Here is a 13,109-nt window from a genome sequence, read left to right on the forward strand (position 1 = left end):
CGACAGAAGCATGCACTAATCTATATAGCCACTCTCACCTTCACTCACTCAAACATACAGTCACTCATATACCCTGTCACTCATGTATACTGCCTTTCACATACTCAGTTTCTCACCCATACTGACAAATGCACTCAATCAACAGCACAGCCATACATACACTCACTCACCCATACAACTTCTCACACACACAACAGTACCCCATACAGCCACTGACTCACCCACTCACTGTTCCATATAGGCAGTCAAACACCTCCTTACCCACAAACACAGACACCCAGACAACCATAGACATAGTCAGATAACCAATCAATCACCCATATAGCATGTCACATACCCACTAACACACTCATACACCCACTTAGATTTAAACTGACAGACAGATGCACACATTCACACAACCAGTCACTCAACCATACATTAACTGATACACCTAATCACTCACATATACAGTCAGTCACGCACCCACTGAGTCATCCATACAGTCATTCATACACCCACTGATTCACCAATACATCTTGTTATATATTTAATACTCATAAACTATTAAAAAACACTCAGGCACTGGATGATGTCATCACTGATGTAATCAGTGATGCCATTTGAGATGTCATCAGAATGTCACTCATCATGTCATGAGTGATGTAATATGTGAGGTCATAAGAAGTGTATGGCGTGGGCATGAGTTATATTTAGCTCAGCTAAGTATAATGGCTGAATTTCTCTGGTTTTGTATGTGTGAAAATTCAGCCTAAATATAATGTCTCTGTAACCTTTGTTTTTTCTGTGAATTATGTATATAGATATATATATAAAACAAAGGTTAAAGTGATGGTATAAGTAGGTGCTGAAATAACTATATATAGTATAGTTTACTGAGATAACCATAACTTGTGCCTCTGCCATGCACTGGTTATGACCACACATATTATGTTAGGAATATTTATAGAGCGCGTAGCAATCCTTAGGCATCCCAGCGCTGGCAGAAGCAACGGGCTGTTGACAGCAGTTTAATAGGTGGTATTTTGAAAAAGCCGTGTTTTCAGAAGTTTAAGGAAGGACGGGAGATTGGATTTTGAGCGTAGATGAAGGGGAAGGGCAGTCCACAATGTGGCAATGTTGTAGTGGAAAGACCGACTGCCACTTCTCACCCGTCGATTATGGGGACTGAAGCTAGGTGGGGGTTGCTTGATTAGTGGCATCTACCTGGACGATAGGGGGAGATGATGGTCCGGATGATTAAAGGCCCTTTCTTCCAGAAGGACTTGTGGGCAATACATACAAATTAAAATTTTATTATTTCCATGACGGGGAGCCAGTGCAAGGTCTTCAATGCAGGCCTTGCAGATTTGCTGCACAATTCTTGGTAATTTGGAGTTTATTTGGGGTTTAGTTGTGGTTGCCTGTGGGGCTCCTAAATACAGAGCGTTTCCATAGTCCAGACGGGAGAGGATCAGGGCCTGTACCATGAGTTTCCTTGCCGAAAAGGGAAGGAGTGGAAGGACTTTGCGGTTTGCACATGTTCCTACAGCTTTTCATTTATTTCCCCAGTTAGTCGTATATAGAAAAACTGAAAAAAGGTGCATTTTAAAAATATTTTCCAACAGCTTTCTTGTCTTTTTTAGTGTTGTCAATTGCAACCTTTCACTCGCAAAGCCAATTCTTCTTACAAAGTTGTTACAAATATTTACTCTCATTATTTAAGAACCCCTTTCAAGACAGGAAAAATAGTCCTTGGATTGATAAAAAAAAACTTTCAGATAGTATACTTTATAAGGCCAACATCAGATATTTCATATCATGACAGCATAGGCAATATTTGAAACAAACAGTGAAACTAATTGGAGCTCTGTAGAAGTTTGGCATGCACAAAATTTGACTCTTCTTCTCCTACCTATCCTTGCATATGTTTTTTTCTTTCTTCATTTTAATCACTATGTCAGACCACTTTTTGTAGTTATTATTTTGTGGCCAACTGACAAAGGTTATTAGAACATTGGAATGTTGAGCACTCCACTATAAACAATGGAGCGCCCTGGGCTTCTACTGGCTGGTACAAGCCCGGAGAGCAACATTCCAATGTTGTTTTCCTTTCACAGCGGGAGCAGCCCTTTAATGGCTGGTAGAGCCTGCTAGGTTGGGTTCTAAAGCTATATTAGAAGATTGGAATGTCGGGAGCTCCAGTGAAGACAATGGAGTGGTGATGGGCTTATAATGGCTGGTATAAGCCTTCTGGTCCAACATTCCATTGTTTGTCATTCTGTTTCTCCATTTTTAATTTAGAACATTCTACCCTTAGTGGGAATGTTCTAATAGCCTTATTGCACTTGTGCCTTAGGCTATACCTGCTGTTAAAGGACCTCACCCTCGTTATAGACCCTCACCTGCGGCTCAAATCTGTAACTTTGATTCAGGGCCTGTAACAGTCGGTATAGCCCTTGGCACTGGGCTATAAGGTTATATTACTAGTGTTGGGACCGGTGACTTCCTCCTATTCTGTGTGCTTTCCATCACCTTGAAATCAACCCCTCCAAGAACAGTAGATTGACATTTTCTAATTTCCTTGGCAAACAGTCTCTCTATTGTCTGGTTGCATCACTGCACTCTGTCCAACCAAGCCATTCTTCAAGTCCAGTACATAGCATTCTGAATTGATATTCACACCCGTAACAAAATTATGGCAACTGTGGTATTAGTTTTTAAATCCCAAAATGCTTTACAAACTTTCAACTCATCCTCAACAATATACCATTATATAGATCAATCAATATATCAATATCTATTAGATACTTGCCTGTGTCTCTTATTCTCAAGTTTATTTAGGCTTCAACTGTGCTGGTATCATACAGACTGTTTTGGTTTGTGTCTTTAGTTAGGCATACATCTGTTTATGTTAAGAGTCTTCATACAGTGAACTAATGCTACTGTAAATAGTGCAGTCTCAACAGCCCATGACGTGCAGTGCTTCCTTGGTTGTTGAAGACATCTGTGATGTATTACTGGTCATATTGTTGTTCCTGTTTCTCATTTTCTTGACTCTGGAATACCATAGACACTGTTTCATGGAACATATTGTATTACGCACTAAATTCTGTCAGTTTCCAGTTGTCTTCTTAGCCTCAGTACCTTTGTATGTATTGGGTAAGCTATCACACATCAACAGTTATTGATTACTAGTAAGACAAATAGGACATTTATTGCCCCCTTGCATAACTGTTAAGTCGATTTGAGAAAGAAAGTCAACATTTCTTTTTTAATGTTCCCTTTTTTTAGTTCTATCCAAGGACTTTCATGGGTTCCTATTACCTGCTTTTCTTCAGGCACTTCAACAGCCTAGGTTCCAGTTTGCTAACAGTGTAGGTTTACAGTGGAATAGCATATTGTTCTAGATGTAGAGCACACAGACTACTCAGTATATTATACTGCCTCAGGCAGCTGAATTCTGCACTGACTTTGGTTTCAGTAAATTCTTGCATGTACAATCCCGGGAGTGTTTTATCTTCAGAAAAAGAGGTAAGTTGTCCCTTTCTTTTTTTCTATTGTGCACTATGGCTCAATTTTGACTGACGCCTAGGGACTTATGGATAGTCATGGTATGGTAGGCATATTGGAAATAGCTTCTTCACATGTACACATCATTAAACAACTAGAATCTAGAATTTCAATTTGCCACTTTCTGCAGTTCCTGTTCACGGTCAAAAGGTACTAGGATGAATTCCATATCACTCCTTCTTGGAAATGAAATAGAGTTGTGTAATGCATCCCATTGCTCCTTTCACCATTGTTTATTGAGTTTTAAATAGCGTGAACTTAACTGGAAAGCATCAGAAAGCTTCACAGAGCACAAGCAGCGTATACTTGAGATACAAAATGGAGTAAATACAGATACATAGTGACAGAACGTGATGAGGTATATGAGGAATTGCATGAGCAGCAACTATGTAAGATACATTTGGAGTATATGTACATGGTGACAGTATTTGATGAGGAGCACGAGTACATTAGGGACAAGTTGGCAATACGTTTTTGAGGTAGTTACGGTACACATAAATACGTAGCGCTTTTCAGAGCACAGCAGCAATTGTACAAGATTACCCGAGGAGTAAAAAAAAACAAAAGTCACATAATAACAGTAAAAATGGCAAAATATAAATACATGGCACTCTACAGAGCGCAGCAGCAATTGTACGAGATTACTGGAGGAGTCAAATAAAAGAAAAGAAAATACTATCATTAAAAATGGCATACAATATAAGCAGTAGTAAAGATGACTTATGTAGTTTTGAGTTAGGTAGGATAAGGCCTCTTGAGGATGGAGGAATTTGAAGCACAGTTTTCTCTGGGGTTGTGGTGCACAGATTTATTTAGAGGGTGCTCACCAGCATATCAGGTGATTTAAGGGGGTGAGTTTAGGTATTTGTTGAGGAGAAGAAGCTTCAGTATTTTCTTGAAGTGAGGGAGAATCTGGTTTTCCCTGCAGGTGCTGGATCAAGGAGTTCCAGGTTCTAGGTGAATTCATGAAGAAAGAGCGGTTGCCAGATTTCTCTCTCTTTAATTTTGGAGGAATCAAGAGTAGACTGTTTGAGCATCATAGTGGTCTCTTTTGCCCAGCTTTTGATAGTTTATTTGTGAGGTAGATTGTTTTTTCATTGTTGAACGGTTCGTGAGTTATTCAGGAAGTTTTTAGTATGGCCCTTCACTGGCAGCCAGTTCAGTTGTTTGACGGTTGGAGTGATGTGGTCAAAGAGCCTTTGCCCCGGTATGAGTCTAGCCGCAGCATGGAGTGTGGCTTTCAAGGGGGGTAGGTAACATTTTGGTGGGCCTGTGACCATTGCGTTGCTGCAGTCCACCTTCGATAGGACTAAGGATTGCACCACCATCTTTAGGTCTTTGATGGGTATGAAGGGTCTGCAAAATTATAGAAGAGTTAATGCACATCTAGGAGCACTTTCACAATCCCTGTTGTTTTTTAGACATGTGTTTCCTGTTATTATACTCTCTTTGCTGCCTTCTGACCTAGAGCACAGTTCATGCCATTATGTCAAGGTGATCAGCAGCTTTTAGTTCCAGTTAGTTGGTTTTCAGGCTCTATCATGGCAGAGCTGAACTTTGTAAATTGATATAAATTCAGCATCAGGAGCACTAGCCTTATATTCTGTGGTTAGATTTTTTATTACTGGAAAAAGATTTTCTAGCTGCTTTACTGACAGATTATGGAGAACTGCTGGACCAGATTCAGATTACCACTTTATTGGGTAGTCTGGTTATGATCTGTCTCGATTCATTACATACAAAATGTAACCAAATAGCTTTTCTGGTGTTTTCATGACTTAGGTTTTTAAAGACTGGCACACCTCTTACAGGTGTGAATTCCATGAGTTTCCCAAACACAACCACGTTTCCAGAAAAACATAATCTTATAGTCTGTTCTGAAAGCCTCCTGTGTCCTAAACTGTATTAAGTCTAGCATCAAATTAGACACCATGCTCGATTCTTCAGTACCCAGTGTTTTAGTTTGACTCAACACAGTGCAGTTCATGAGATAATTCTGCAGTCTATTTCATGAACTATGCCTTATTGTTGTGTTCTACGGGCAACTTCAAGTAATAGTTTGTTTTTGTGGGCAGCCAGTCCTGTTGGTTCAGTAACAATTCATGAAGTTTGGAGGATACTTGCTGGTGATGTATGTTGGGTATAGATTGGATTACAAAACCTTTCCCCATCCCAGATTGTCCACCGATATATTGAAGCAGTGGAATCAATACTGAGCAATTGTATTTTCCACACTCATGTAAATGTCTGTGATCCACTGCATCTACTCTGAAATAAACGTTTTGCTCTTCATTCAGTGTTGCTACAATGGCATCCAAGTAAACTACCTATTTGGTTGCTTGTTCTATGGCTTTTACAACCACCCTTTAGGTCTGTCCTTGCCTGCTGAGGTTTGGAGATCAGGGTGTGCTCACCATGCCCATTATATGTGGTTTTTGCGTTTTTTGCGAGGGTGTGGGTACCGTGCCTCCCATCCTGTAATGGTAGCCAGAAGAGAAATTTTTTGCAATCCGAGCCTTCATGTCTCTGCTTTAAGTCCCCAGACCTTGAATGCTTGTTTTAATTTCTTTATTGTATTGTATTTTTATTATTAAATATCAGAACTATGCAGCAAGAATGATAGAGCATTGTATTGGCAGTCCCTTTACCGCAATAAATGTCTACTTTCAATAAAGAAAAACATGGAAAAATTAACATCAAGTCATAAGCAAACAAAAGAACAAGAAAATTCATCAGAGCAATCAGATTTAATAACAGGTTAAAACAGATGACGGAAGATGCTTTCTCCAACATGTTTTGTGTTTAAAGATATTTTATTGAATTTTAGTAGTAAACAAAAGACCATACAAAAAAGAGCACTGAATAAAGGTACAGAGAATTATAAATCATAGAATAACAATATCAAATGTAATATAAGTGGACATGAAGTCAATAAAGTACCTATATATTCTCAAATGGGAAAAACGTGTAATAAAAGAAAAAAGGGAAACTGAAAAAAAAGGGGGGGCAAAGTAAAAAAACATTTACTCTAGAACAAAATAGAGCTACTAAAGTGAACCAGTGCAAAGATGGAACTGTTATAAACAGGACTATTGAAAAATATTCAACATTGTAAAGCTATATAATTATCTATAGGCTCCCAAAATAAATGATAATTATGAGTATTATGAATGACACTGAACAAAATCAATCTAGCTCCTTTTTCTGATAAATTTTATCCAGGACCACAAAGCATGCACAGATAACAATGAATCATTTTTCCAGTTAGCTGTAATTGATTTTAAAGCTGCAGAAATTAAAAAATCAAACTGTTTATTATGAATAACAGACATCACCGTTGGAAGTAAGGATGATTTACATATCACTATGTCAAATGACAATTTATCTGTCTCTGAAATCGTTTTGTAATGATGCTCCAAATCTCAACCCAATTTTTTTTAACACTACTGCATTCATAAAGCATATTGCGCAAAGAGCCTATGTTCATATTACAATTCGAACAGTTAACAGAATCTAAAGGTTTTGCATTAAATAATCTTAAAGGTGACCACATACAATTAGATAGTAAAAATTAATGTGTTTGTTAAAGTGAAACAGGTAGCTATCCAGAGACACTGTTCAACCAAATTTTCTTCCAAGTGTCTTGCAATATTGATAAATTTGATTCAGCGTTCCAAAATAATGAGAAAAAAGTTAATATTGTCTCCTTTAGAATGAATCCATTTTTATAAAGTAAAGACACTGCATGTGATGATGAACCAACTGTGTGAAAAAAAATTCTAAATCAAGTATTGATCTACGTAAAATCTTATATTTAGAAATATCTGATAGCAGCAGAGAGAATTTTTGTCGTAAAGAATCAGAAGTCAAAAAAGCATTATTATGATATATATATTTTAAATAAAAAATACCAGCTTTAAACCAAGATTTCCAAAATTTAGGGCGTTTAGCTAATTTTATAAAAGGATTATACCATAACGATAAACTTAATGTATGTGACATCTAAGATTGGAGGATCTTATCGAAATCATGCAATATCAATTTAGTAGATTTTAATATTACACATCTCTTTAACAAGCTGGATGAATTAGCCATAGTAATAAGAGCAGGGAGAGGAAATGGCGAAATCAAACTTTGTTCCACTAGAAGCAATGAAGGCGAATTAGAAGTCTGTGGAAATTGAAACCAAAAGGATCTTTGTTTTAAAATAAATGCTTTGTGATAAGTAAGGAAATCAGGTAACCCAAAGCCCCCATTGATCTTAGTCATTTTTAATTTATTATAACTTATACACTGAGATTTATTATTCCAAATAATCTTAGAATTAGGTTTATCTACATCTTTATAAAAATGAAGTAGAAGTTGAATAGGTACCATAGAAAAAAGATTAAAACAATTTGGGGCAATAACCATTTTAATGGAATCAATCTTCCCACACCAAGATAAATGTAAGACAGACCATTTATGAAATTTTTAATTGATATGGTTAACAATATAAGCATAATTTAATGTAATTGAATGTTTAATGGTGTGAGAAATCAGAATACCAAGGTATTAAAGTGTATCCTTTTGCCATATTATGTATTTGTTAGGAAGCATATCTAGGACACAACACACATTCAAAGTAAAAAAGTCTGTTTTATTTGTATTTAGAGTATATCCTGAAATTTGAGAGTACTTATTAATGAGAGTTAAGAGAAGTGGAATGGAAAATTCAGGATTTCCAATATACTAGAGTACATCATCTGCATATGCGGACGTTTTAATAGGAACATTATTTATGAGGCTAGCTTCACTTTCCACCGAATTTCTTATGGCAATTAGTAAAGGTTCAATGGCAAGAAGAAAAAGCAAGGGTGATAGAGGAGACCCTTGTCTGGTACCTCTAAAAAGGAAAAAATGTATTCGAAATATTACCATTAATAAAAAGCTTGGCGGTAGGACCAGAGCAAAGAGCTGAAATCATAGCAATAAACAAGTTACCAAAATTAAATGTAGCTAAGGTATGGAAAAGATATTGCTAATTAACTTTATCAAATGCCTTTTCCACATCCGATGCTAAAACACCAGCTGGCATCCATAATGAGGGACCATTTTCATTAGCATGGAAGAGAAACCTTACATTATGTTCTGAGTGTCTACTTTTCATGAAAGAGATTGATCAATATGAGCAGTAGTATCAAGTACAGAGGCCAATCTAATTGCTAAAATTGTTGCATTAAGTTTACAATCCTGATTAATTAAGGATATAGGCCTATAGTTTGAGACCTTGGTAGGATCCTTGTTAGGTTTCGGGAAAACTATTATTAAAGCCTCTATAAAGGTCCCAGATGTAGAACCAGTATTACCAAAATGATTAAACAATTTGAGTAACGAGGTAAAAGGTGAAGAGAAAATACTTATAAAATTCAGCAGGAATACCATCTGGACCAGGGGATTTAAGCAACTTAAGGGATTTAATAGCTGAATGCACTTCTACTAATGTGATGGGCAGATCTAACTTATCTCGAAAAGACTGATTAATCCTGGGCAAACCACATATATCTAAAAAAGTATCAATATGCAACATATCACAAACCGGAGGCTTATTATATAAAGTCAAATAATAATTAATACATTCCTGAACTACTTCTTTATGAGAGATTACAATTTGTGCATAAGAATTGTGAATAGCATTAATTTAAATGATATCGCACTTAGTACACAAATAATTTGCCAAATGTTTTCCAGATCGATTAACATTGAAACAAAATTTAGCTTTGCTGTTAGACATTTGAATGCTAGCTCTATTGCTTAACCCCTTCGCTGCTAAGCCTTCCCCCCCCCCCGTGCTAAGCCATTTTTTGGTTATTTGGGGTAGTTTGCGCTTAGACCCCTGTAACGTTTTGACCAAATAAGGTATTCACGCCAAATATGCGTCCTTTTCTTCCAATATCATGGGGATTTTAAAGGTCCCCAAGGTTTGTGGATTCCCCTGTAGGGGACCCAGAAATTATCCAAAATACAGCTAAATTTAGTTTTTTGGGGGGGAAAAATGGGAAAAAAGGGCTACAAATGAAAGCGTCTGTTTTTTCCCCTGCAAATGGTATCAACAAAGGGGTTGTGGTGCTGAAATCATCACCTTCCCAGATTTCAGGGACAAGCAGACTTTTGTCAGAAAACCAATATTTTTTACACAGTTTTGGCATTTTTCTGGGACATAGTGTATTTTTGCTATTTTTTGTGGTTTCAACCTCCTTCCAGTTAATGGTAGAAATGGGTATGAAAGTAATAATGGATCCTGGAAAGCTATACATCGTAGAACAGTTGACAAAATTCGGAATTCAGCAAGGGGTCATTTGTGTAGATCCTTCAAGGTTTCTTTATAGAAACTAACATTTGAATATAGGAAAAATTGAAAATTAGTTGAAAAAAACAGCGATTTGTGTCAACGTTTTCACCTGTAACTTCTAATGATGACATCTGTTTGAAAGCAATATACCGTTACATCCGTTGGACCTTTCTGGTTGTGGGGATATATAGGACTTGTAGGTTCACCAAGAACCCGATGAACCCAGAGCCAATAACTGAGCAGCATCTTGCAATCGTTTTTTATCATGTACCAGATATTTAGCAATTAATTTGGGAAAATATATACATGGAAAAATTGGTATAAAAGACACCTATGTATTTCTGAAATTGGAACAAAATATAGAGTTTGGAAACAGTAGATATTTGCACATTTCCGACATTGTGAGTACCCATACTAGCATGAGAATTATAGGTTATTTTTCGAAATGACTTCTTTTTTACACATTGTCTTTCATTTGGGAGGTAGAAATGCATTGAAAGTCTATAGGTAATAACAGTTGCTGTACACTTTTGTGTTATGCTAAGTCTCCCGATAAAAATGGTACCTCGCTTGTGTGGGTAGGCCTAGTGCCCGTGACAGGAAACGGATCAAAATGCAACATGGATACACTTTATTTTTACAGTGAAAACTGACCATTTTTTTGCAAAGTGCCTATCTGAAGATTTTGAACCCTAGCTCTGCCGGCATCTAGGGAAACCTAGCAAACTCATAAGTTTTTCAAAACTAGACCTCCAAGGGAATCCAGGATGGGGTGACTTGACTGGCTCTCACCAGGTTCTATTACCCAGAATCCCTTGCAAACCTAATAATTTGTTTTAAAAAAACGCATTTTCCTCACATTTCTGTGATGGAAAGTTCTGGAATCTGTGTGGATCCACAAAATTCCACCTACCCCCCATTCCCCAAAGTCTCCCAAGAACAATGGTACCTCACTTGTGTGGATAGGCCTGGTGCCCGCGACAGGAAACGGTCCAAAATGCAACGTGGACACACCACATTTTCACAGTGAAAACTGACCCTTTTTTTGCAAAGTGCCCATCTGTAGATTTTGAAACCTAGCTCTGCCGGCACCTAGAGAAACCTAGCAGACATATACATTTTTAAAAACTAGATACCCAGGGGAATCCAGGATGGGGTGACTTGACTTGCTCTCACCAGGTTCTGTTACCCAGAATCCCTTGCAAACCTAAAAATTGGTCCAAAAAACACATTTTCCCCACATTTCTGTGGTGGAAAGCTCTGGAATCTGCGTGGATCCACAAAATTCCACCCACCTGGCATTCCCCAAAGTCTTCAGAGAAAAATGGTACCTCACTTGTGTGGCTGGGTCAAGTACCCAGAGTGGCAGATCAGGGGCCACTGACCCCATCTGCCCCCCAGTGGGGTAGAAAGACTGGGATTTCTCTATTGTCATGCCCATTTTGGGCAGCCCCCGCCCTAATTTCAATTGCCCAAAATAAATCCCTAGGGCTTTTCACCCCTCGGTTGGGGCAAAATGGGGCTACTGTCCCCATCTGCTCCCCAGGGGGGCCAGAAAAGCTGTAATTTTAGCGGGGTGGGGCATTGGCATGCCCATTGAGGGCAGCCACCACCCTAAGTAAAATTGCCCAAAATAAATCCCTGACCTCTAGTGGGCTTTTTGCCCCCCCCGGATGGCAGATTGGGGGCTACTGCCCCCATCTGCCCCCAATGGGGGCAGAAAGGCTGTAATTTTGGCGGGGTGGGGGCATTAGAATGCCTGTTTTGGGCAGCCCCCTCCCTAATTTAAATTGCTCAAAATAAATCCCTAGCATCTAGTGGGCTTTTTGACATCCCAGGGGGGCAGAAAGGCTGTAAATTTGGCAGGGGGCATTGGCAAGCCCGTTTTAGGCAGCCCCCACCCTAAGTAAAATTGTGGAAAAATATTCCTGGTCTCTAGTAGTAGGTCTCTACTGCCCCCATCTGTCCCCCAAGGGGAGCAGAAAGACTAAACTTTGCCAATTATTTTGGGGGACCAAAGGCCCTTGCCCAAGGGGCCGCTCCCCCCTCCCTGGTGTCTAGTGGGTGGATCCCTGCTTGAGGATCGCCCTCCTGGGGCAATCCCCAAGCAAGGATCCATTGGAAAGGGGAGGTTCTCCCCTTTCTAACGATACCTCTCCCATCTTTCTACGTGCTCCCCAGCTCCCGAGGCTCATAGGGGGTAAAGGGAATCCCTCTGGTGCCCGCTCCAGAGGGATTCCCTGTGCTATGGCATCGGACGCGTGGGACGCACGTAAGCACCTATGCGTCAGACAGCTCCCGCCCTTCCAACGCATAGAAGGGGTTAATGTGAAATTAAATTCATTCCAGAGTTTGTGTAAAATTAATTTATATTTTATGCCATTAGAAGTGATAAAGAGGAGTTCATACATTGCTATTTGTTTATCTGGTTCTTTGACTCTGAATTAAATGATTTGTTGTTATGGGCCATAATAGAAATTGTCGTTCCTCTAATATGAGAGAAGTAGAACTTTAAGGGTTAAAAGAAAAATAATCATGTAGAGCAGACAAGAGCTTGGGTTTATTTTCCTCATTTAGGACAATGTGAGCATGCATGTGCCATCAACCTTTCCATGATTGAGGGGGAGAATATCGTTAAATACATGAAATCAGCACATTATCAGATATATCAATTTTATGAATAGCAGGGGTAGAAACTGAAGGAATTAATTGACGGGATATTAATATTTAATCTATGTGAGAATAGGAGTTATGAGAATTAGAAAAAAACTAGTTTCTCTGTTGGATGATGTAAACGCCAACTATCTACTAATTTAGTCATTTAAGAAAAAAGATTTGAGGGGAAAAAAAGGCCTCAGGATGACGATATTTGGTTTGAGAGGTTCTATCCAATTATGCGTCACATATGAGATTAAAATCACTGCCAATAATGAGTATGACATTACCTAATTTATGGATTTCAGAAAAAAAAGGGTCCAAAAATTGGGGTCATCTGATGATGGACCTCACACATTAACAAGATACAAAATATTATTGTCAATTTTAATTTTAGCAATATTATAACGACCTTTGAATTCGTAATACTTGTTTACAATTTGAAGATGTGATTGTTTGGCAAAAAAAATAGCAACACCATTTTTCTTGTTATGCGCTGAGGAAGAAATAACCGTCCCAACCCATTTTTTGTTCATATAAGATAAAACTGTATCATCTATATGTGTCTCAT

The 13,109-nt window shown here is 38.3% G+C and overlaps 1 protein-coding gene across 1 annotated transcript in view; it reads left to right on the plus strand.

Annotated features, from left to right (window-relative positions):
* Positions 1 to 13,109, plus strand: part of LOC146805677 (amine oxidase [flavin-containing] A-like) — a 675,430-nt gene that overhangs the window by 248,602 nt on the left and 413,719 nt on the right. The window lies entirely within an intron of this gene.

Source organism: Triturus cristatus, chromosome 8 (assembly GCF_964204655.1).
Source record: "Triturus cristatus chromosome 8, aTriCri1.1, whole genome shotgun sequence".
Lineage (NCBI taxonomy): Eukaryota > Metazoa > Chordata > Amphibia > Caudata > Salamandridae > Triturus > Triturus cristatus.